Consider the following 9,863-nt stretch of genomic DNA (forward strand, 5'->3'; position numbering starts at 1 on the left):
AATAAAAGGCTAAAAGCTCCTTTAATACAGGATTTATACTGTCATCCATGGGAGACTATCTAATGGGGTGGGTTAAATTTAACACTGGCGGAGTAGTGAAGGCTCAGTTTGGTAAGAGTACAAATACAAATATATATTTGCACTCTATATATTTGTAATTACACTCTTTCCAAACTGAGCCCAAGGAACAACCAAACAAGGCAAGAGGAAGATATATGTTCATATATCGTGGAAGTGTTTGGTATGGTGATTTCACATTTCATGTGAGGTATTCAACCATAAAAATGCTGAATTATGGGCCATTGTAAAAGGATAAACATGTGCACAGAATAGGACTCCCTGTCAACTGTCACAGCTATTTATCCAAAAGGAATGTCCCACTTAACTGGTAAGTTATTCACCTTCCATTGAACAGTTGAAATTCTGGATAGGAATTGAGAACTAAGACACTGTTATTGTGAAGCTAATGAATGTGCCTGATGAAAAAAAAAAAAAAGACTTGATATCGTAAGGGTTTTGACCAATTAAAAGCCTCTGTGGAAATATGGGTCCTACGATTTTTGTTTTTGAAATCACTTACGGCTTACATAGTATTATGGTATTATGGTTTGAGTGGTTATTCCCAGTAATGTATGCAAGGTTCAAAATATTGATATGCCCGGTACACTGGTAGGGGCGTATCAGGTGTTTCGATACTTGTTTTTTTACCTTTTTTTTTTCTTTTTTCAAAACTGGTTCAGAGGAGCCGGTCTAGGACCCCTCCATCCCTTGAACCGGTCAGACCCCCGATACCCACTGTAGGGGCGTATCGGAAGGGTCTTGGAACGATACGTATCGGCCGATACATAACGATACTTTGAACCTTGGATGTATGATGCTTTTGTAGTGCTGAACTGCTGATATCCTTATTTGATGAATCAAGAGGAAAAGAATTGTTTATATCAGGATATAGAGCACATGTTTGCTCTTACCATGGTCTTTTGTTCGACCACCTTTTGATATTTTTATGAAAATCTTAAATTCTAAACCCTAAACCCTAAATTTATGAACCCTAACATTAATAAAGGGGGATTAGGAATAAGAGATCCAGAAAAAATAAATTTGGCAAACTTAGGATGGAGAATCATTTCAAACGAAAATGGGCTATGGGTAAATGTAGTGAAGAAAAAATATGTTAAAAATAAGAATTTTTTGTGGCATCAAACCCACTAGAAATGCCTCATGGGCATGGAGAGGAATATTAAGTACTCGTGAAGTAATAAACAAGGAGTATGTTAGCAATTAGGAAATGAAGATAAAACAAATTTCCTCAATGACTCGTAGATAGAGTATATGTTTGGCATCAATGCTGCAGATACAACACCGTTTTGATGTGGGTTGGAATAACCTTTTTTTGAAAAAAACGGTGTCTTTTTTTATTGTTTGGAACCGTTGCTGCCAGGTAGGATGTTTTCTGGAGTAACAACAACATTTTCTATTTGATACCAATGCTCTAATAAATGTTTTCAGCACTGATACCTATTATCTAGTGCCATGTCATGTCCCTATGTCCCTGTCACTACCACCTCATGTCCCTATTGGCAGCAATGAGCTGCAGCTCTAAGAAACCCCAAATTTGGCGTTGCTCCAAACCACGCCTTCTTGATTTTCAAGGTATGGCTTGGAGTACCATTTTTTATTGAAAAACGGTTTCAAACAAACAAATGCAAAATTGATGAAAATATCCTAAATTGGAAATTGGATCTTCCCAATGTGAGTAAATAAAAGTCATTTCAATACCCTCTCAACAAACAGAAGATAGTATTAGATGGAAATTGGAAGCCAAAGGCGTTTTCTTAGTCAGGTCAGCATATACAGTGCTATGTCAAGAGCCTAAAGCTAATATGGAAGGTGGCAAAATGTGGAATAGAATTAGAAACTGCAACATCCCCCCAAAATCAAATTCTTTATGTGGCTGGTGAAAGAAGGCAAACTCCCTACTAAGCTGCTCATGCATTAAAGAGGTGTGAACACTAACAAAGAGTGTAAAGTATGTGGGCGAATTGAGGACATGAATCACATTTTAATAAAGAATTGGAGATGGTTGAAGAAAACCTTCAGGTTCCAATGGAGGGATTTGAAGGATTAATAAGATGGTGGAATAGAGTAGAAGAAAAGAAAATTGACAAAACATGGCTACTTCATCATTGGAAAAAAAAAATTTCCTTCTTTGGTACATCTGGAAATACAAGTACTCTAAAATATTAAAGATATGGTCACCCAGTAAGGATAGTGGACCTAGCAACAAAAGCTTTAATGGACTATATAAATGTAAATCTTAGAACAAAAAGTAACAAATCCCAACACTAATGCTCCGTTCTCTTTCTGGTAAGTCACTTACCCATGTTCTTTTATTTTCTATGTAAATAAGGGAATGGCCATCTTAACCATAAAAATTCCATTATTAAAAGGGGCATTTTTGTCCCATCCAAGTATTGGCAACTTTTCCCTAGATGGGAAAGTTAATTTACCCACCTAATAAATGGGCATCAAGTGATACCTAAGAAAATAATCTTTTACTTGTCACCACATAAATCTAAAAATGAACATGTGTTTCTTGATCAATGAGAATCAAAATCCCATCGACCAACTTCCCCCTTCCCCTCTCAAAATCCAAAAAAAGAATGCCCTTTAAGAAAAATGGGTCAAATGGCATCCCCTAGGGAAGGGACCATTAAAATAAACTTTAACCCTTCCCTGTAATGGGATGGTTCTTGTTCCTTCAATTGCATAGCAAGAGATTACAAAGGATAGGTTCAAATTGCAAAAGCGAGACGGATTGGCGTCTCCTCCATCAGCATAACAAAATATTGGGTGCCAATGGAAGCACACAAGTTGACAATCAACAGTGGCTTCTTCAACAATGTATGGATCAAAGGTGACTCTAAAATGGTGATTGATTGTCTTCTCCAAAAGGATAAACCACATTGGCGATATTTGCAACTATTCCAGGACTGCAAGAAAATGATAATTGACAGTCGTCTTCATATAACATAATCTCACATATGGATGGAAGGAAACCAAGCAGCAGACTGGCTAACAAACATGGGAAATCAAAATAATGTAATCTTTTATACTGATGTTCCTTGGGCCCTTTCCTACATATGTTCCATGGACATATCGGGATGGTTCAACCATGCTTTTCTAAGCTCCTTCTTTCACTTCGGCTTAATTTGGAAGGAGTACAAATATAAATACATACAAAATTATACAAAATGCATGGTTTTACACACTACATATTCATATCAAAAGAAAAAAAAATCTAAAAAATCCCAAAAAAATGAAAGAAAAACATTCAGCTAAAGCTTCCTTTAGTAGCTTCTCCAAAGCAGTTGGTGGAAGCAGATCAAATGAACTTTCTAGCTTTTTAAGTGAACAACATTAGAAGTAGAACAGCTTGCATTGTTTTTTCTTAATTTATTTTATTTGACAATTTTTAAGCTTTAAATTTGAAAAGAATATAAATACAATATTACATTCTACATATTCTAGATATTTGATCCAAACTGAGCTTAAAAAAAAAAAATAAATAAAATCTCACTTCATGATTTCAGATTAAATATTTCTCTAGTAGCGAGTAGAGAGTAGAGTGTAGAGACAGAACCAAACGAGCCCTGGGGTGAAATAATGAACATCAGTACGGACTACGGAGGTATGTTTGCTTCATCCTATCAATTCTTGGAGGAGGATCTCAGACTCTCAGTACCCAGACCATTTTAAAATCAAAATAGACCTGCAGACACGTGAGATTCCTTCCGCTCTCACTCGATGGAATTTGCTATTTCTGGCTAGAATCCAAAAGCAAGATAACGTTGTAAGGTTGCAGAAGTGGCAACGTACCAACCTTATATATTATAAAAATTCTCACAATAGGAAAACTGGTAGACAGAAAGCAATTTTTTTAATGGTGATCGTCCAACACTTGGTTCGACTTTTCTGCTGCGACTGTGAGCCCATTTTCCTTTCCTTTTTCTCTTTTCGACTTTGTGGTAGTGGTCGAGTTGCTCGAGCTTTAACAGCTTCGAATGACGGAATTGACGTCTCGCTGCACTACATTTTAACCAACATTTTTTTTTTTCAATTTTCAATTCGTTCTAGGATGCGTACAATGGGTGGATGTCGTGCGTGTCATGTGCTGCTCAGAGGATTGGGACCCACTATTGGCTGGATCCCCACCTCAAGGATGAGCCTCTGCTGCTGCTGCTGCTGCTGCTGCTGGACGTCTCATGTTCAGAGAATCTGGGACCCACTCATGGGACAGGAATTTACTTTTCTGCTGTGTAAAATTTGAATAAAGAAAAAAGTTATTACGTTTGGGGTAGGGTGGTTTTGTAAAGTTGTCAGTAGGAAGGACAGACCCCCCCAATTCATACATTTCCATCTATGTTATCAGGGAATCCCACCATCACCATGATCTGAAACTGTACATCTCACCATGACCATGAGACTGGTGGGACCCGCTGCGTATGAGAGGTCGAGACCGGACACATGAAGATGTTTCCAATGGACGGTGGATGTGCTTGTGACGCGCCAATTTGTGTGGAGCCGATCCCGCGTGGTCTCATATGTTGGAACCTCAAAGGGCGCTGGATCTATTTTATTGGTGGTATCTGGACTCCTACGAGTTCACTTTTGCTATGATGCACCGTCTAAGCGAGGATTAAAATAAAAGATCATATCTAATTCAATGTGGAGATATGACAATAAATCAAGGGCTTTGATAAGGCGGTGTTTGGCATAGATGTCGTTGCTCCAAAAACGGTGATACATTATCGTTATGTTAGAAAAATCGGTGCTTTAGAAAATGATAATATATTTGAAATCGATTTTTCATAAAAAATGATATTCTAGACCATGCTTTAGAAATCGAGAAGGCATAGTTTAAGGAAGCACCGAATTTCACGTTTTTCTTAAATTGGAGCTCATTTCTGATAACGAGGACATGATGTAATAGTAATGTGGACTTACGATAATATGTATCAATACTGAAAACAAATATAAAACACTAGTACCAAACAAAAAGTATTGCTGTTGCCTCAGAAAACAGTGCTTCTAACCCACACATATACGGTGCTATATATGCAGCATCGGTGCCAAACATATATTTATTTTCAGTGCAGGATACGATTGTAGCAGATGTGGGTTGGATTATAATTTTGATTGTTCCGAATTGATTTAAATTTGAACTGAATGTATAATTATGTTAACGTAAATTGTTATTGAAAGTTCAATGGTATCTCCAGTCTGTTTCCCTTTTTTTTTCATGGTATATTTGTAATATTTTTCGTATGCCATGTCCAAATACGTCAATTTGACAAAGAAATTATTATTTATTATCGTTGTTAGCATCCCCTCTCCATTGTTCCACACCTCTCCATTTTTGTTTTTTCTTTTTTGAATTATTTGTTGGATTCGACTATAATACCTGAAAGACATGATACGAGAAAAACTTATTGATATCATAAAAGAGGTGACCAGTCAGATGGCATTCATCAAAATGTATAACAGTGCTTTGATTGGTAAAAACTCTTCGGTACCATGTGTTTCTGGTATAATAGATTTTTCCTTTTTTAAATATCAAATTTTCTGATATGGGAACGAAAATACACTTGGACCGATTTGACATAATCTAAAAATAATGCTTGAATTAGACTTAGGCCGGTGTAGATCAATTGGAAATGTCATACTAGGGTTCTTCCCCTCTTCAGTTCTCCATAACAAAAGCTTCACCATTAAATGGCTTAGGTATCATCGGATGATTCTAATTCTCAGCATCGATATCCTACTAAAGATACTAATGATTTTCTAAGGCCACGCCGTTGATTGTTTTCACTTTGACAGTAAAATTTATTTTAGAGAAGCAATTCTTTTTAATGGATATGCGTTGCTCCATGCTGATGAAATATCAAATAATTAAGATGCAATGTTTTAAAAACGATTCGGAATCGGAACTGTTCTGATTACCGATTTTTGGGTTGATGGTTTGATTGCCCGATTCGAATGAAGGGCCCATTCTGATAAAAAAAATAAAAAATAAAAAATAAAAATAAAAATGGCCAAAAACTGTTGAACGGGTCAAATGGGTCTGCAGTTCAATCATCCGAATCAATGAATCGTTAACTGACTCAACAGTTTTTGGCTAGGGACTAGATTTAAGGTAAAACAGAACCGATTGCCTGGATGGTTCTCCATTTAAAAACCATAGTTAGATGATCAATTTAGTGTCTTTCATGCTTGCCATGCCAAAGCCTAACATTAACATTCACATCTACAGGTGTGCTCAATCCCCCTTGTACATCGCTAGTAATGGAGAGGCTTATGATGGGGCTATCCTGGGATGGATCTCTAAGGCCTTGAAGGCTTCGAAGCCTACAGATAGTAGCGGCATAGACTAAGAGAATATGAACAAACTACCAAAACGGTTGGGCACTAGCATGTGCTTTGGCAGCCAAGGCAGAAACCTATATGGAGATAGATCCAATTATAGAGGATCTATCAAAACACTCTTGCCCATGAGTTGACAACACATTAATCCTTGCCTCTAAATTCTAAAGTTCTATGGACTACATTCCCTCTACTGATTTTATGGCTGTGTTTGGTTCATAGGATTAGGGGTCTGGAATTGGAATTGAAATGGGCTAATCCCAATTCAACTGTTTGGTTGGGTGGAATCCGAATTCCATTCCCATTCCTGTTGGAATGCCATTATCTCATTTGAGGGAATGACCATTCCTTGCCCTTTTCTTGAAAATGAAATTTTATTCTTACTGATTTCAATTCCTATTATCATTCTAATTTGAATCAAACAAACTATGAGAATAGATTATTCCGATTCCAATTCTAACTGCAAACCAAACAGACCCTAAGAAACAAACAAAAAATCAAAAACTTTGCCTGAAAAAGGTTGCATGTGGCATGGAAGCTACAGGCAGCTAAAGCTATTTTAGCAACTTAGTGTTGAGATGGATTGGCCTAGAGATCACTCATGTGGCATGGGATTACTCCTTTAATAGGCAAAGTTGTGGGGGGAATCATTTCTAGATAGTACATGTAAATGATGCTTGGCTCTGAATGCGGCTAGATGTCTTGTGTCATGTGCCTATGTCAACTTTTGTAAATGCTAAATGTTCTGAAGCATACATGTGGAGAAAAAGGCAGAAATGCTACTGAGACTCCACTTAAGCCACATTGTCTAGAATCTAGATCGCTTTGCTAGGAAACTGTTGTGATTATTCCTCGCTCCAGTCAGGTTTTGTTGTTTGTTTAGGGTTTCAGCAATATCGCAAAAGGAAGCTATCTCATAGGCATTAGAAAAGACAGAATGATGAGGGTTTTGTTCTTAATCGGAAGAGGCAGAATAAAGATGAAATAGGCATTTTCTAAAGTACCCTTAAAGGTATTAATTATGCCTTATAAATATATATTTCAAAATTTACAAAAGTATCATATCAAAATTTCATTTTGTTTTACTTTTTGGTGTCTGTTGGTGGGCTTTTAATTTGGAGCCACCATGGTCTATCAGCCTTCTTATTGCCTACTGAGTTGATTCATATCTTTCTTGATATTTCGTGTGTCTAGAGTTGCTAACATGTAATTAGGGATGTTCATTTGATCGGTTAGGTTAGGGGTGTTCACAATATTTGTCAAACCAATCAAACCGGCCTGATCCAACCCGAGTTGGTCGGTTTTTCAAAGTCATTGGTCGGTTTCGGTTTGTATAAAAAAATAAACCGATAATTTGGTTTGGTTTTGGTTTTCATAAGTCAAATCGAACCGAACTAGTCCTATATTTTTAAGTAATTATTAATTAGTCCCTACCCTATATGTTGAATATTGATATATTTTATTTTTGTTTTGTTTGAAGTTTAAAAAATTGGTTATTTATGATACTAAAAACATAAAACCAATAGAAATATAATACAATGTTACGGTATTTAATTTAGTTTTTAATAAATTTAAATATATATTGACAAAAAATTCATTTTTGCATAAAAAATTAATCAATTTAAATATATATTTTGGTTTTGCATAAAAAGTAAAAAGAAATAAATGTAAATATAAATAGGTACTTAGATATAGATATTTTAGTTTAAAATATATATAAAAACTGACTAAACCAATAAACTGACCCAAACCGACCCTTCATGTTTGGGTCGGTTTTGCTTCAGGGTCAATCGGTTTCGGTTTAGTCAATGAGTAAATTGACTAGGTCGGGTTGGTTAAAGAAAGTGACTCAAACCGACCCAACCCGACCCGGGAGCACCCCTAGGTTAGGTTTGGAAATATAATCTAACCGATATTTTGATTAGGTCATTTTCATGAACCGATATTTTGATTAGGTCATTTTAATTTGAATCGGTTCGATTTGGTTTTAATTCGATTATTTTGGTTAGTTAAAATGTAAATGCATTTTATATTTATATTAATGATTATTATTAAAATATATCAACATTTATAATTAAAATACATATTATATATTATTATTGATCTTCAAACTGAACTGAACTGAAACACAAAATAACCAAACTGAATTGATTTATTCGGTTCAGTTCAGTTTGGTTTTTGGTTTGATAAATGAATTTGAACACTCCTATGTGTAGCTGCCCATAAGGTGGTGAAATTTGTTGTCTTGTAAATTAAAGATCTAAGACGTGGTCTTCTATTCCTGATTTAGGGGGCGTTTGCAAGTCTTTTTATGCGGTCTTTTGGACTTTTCAAAGCTCTAAAGACCAAAATTTGGTCCTTTTCTATTTGGCAATGAAAGACAAGAATCCAGAAAGACCTATGACCTAAAACTCTCATAAAATCCCAAAATGGCCAAAAATGTGGAAGCTTCAAATGAAGCTTTCGATCTTTATGCACCTAAAATCTTTCATTTAATGGCTTTGTAGACCATGGTAGACTAAGAAACTTATCAAATAATTTAGATCTTTAAAGACACTTCCCCAAAGACTCATTACATCTTTTGGCCATCTAGGTTGTTGGAAGATCTTCCTAAAAAGACTTGCCAAATGACAATTTATTGCATTATACAATTTTACAAGAGATGACTACCGCCTAGGTGGAGGCCTTCTAAAAATCTGAACTTCCCATTTGCACCTTTTTGCTATGGTGAAAAAAGTTTGCCCCTCCAAAAATGATAACTGAAGGTATCGTGTATAATGTATAAATATATTCACTCAAAGGTAAAATAGACTTTAAGGGCAAACTTTAAGGCTCCATTTGGAAGACTACAAATACAAAAATGTTTGCAATTACGGTCCATGTTTGAATTTTTAAAACTTGTATTGCACTAAACATATTAGTATTTGTACTCTTCCCAAATGAAGCTAAGGTACGCTCATTGTACCATAATCTTAGTTTGGAAGGAGTACAAATACAAATATGTATAATGCAAATACAGACAAAATAATATAAAATATAAGGTTTTACGCTCTACATATTTGCATTTGTACTCCTTCAAAACTGATCCATAGTAACCATATTATTAACCCAAAAATGCATTCTAATTGAGCATCTAGTGCAAACCCATTTGCTCAAACCATGTACATGAATAACATAATATAGGTGTTACACCATTTTGTCTTTAACTGGATAAATAATATACTCAGTACTATGGATATAACCAAAATATGTTAAATTGATTAAAATGGGTACTTGTTTAATGTAAAAAAAAAAGGGTGAAACAAAAAAAAAAAAAAGAAAGAAGGTCCTATTGATCTGTTCATGTCTCTTTGTATACCACCAAAGGAGTAAATGAAAGATGATCATCTAATGATCATATTATGTGAAAATCCCAACAAATTAAAACAATGTTGAAATTC

This window comes from Nelumbo nucifera, chromosome 2 (genome assembly GCF_055504915.1).
Source record: "Nelumbo nucifera cultivar China Antique chromosome 2, China Antique-T2T, whole genome shotgun sequence".
Classification (NCBI taxonomy): domain Eukaryota; kingdom Viridiplantae; phylum Streptophyta; class Magnoliopsida; order Proteales; family Nelumbonaceae; genus Nelumbo; species Nelumbo nucifera.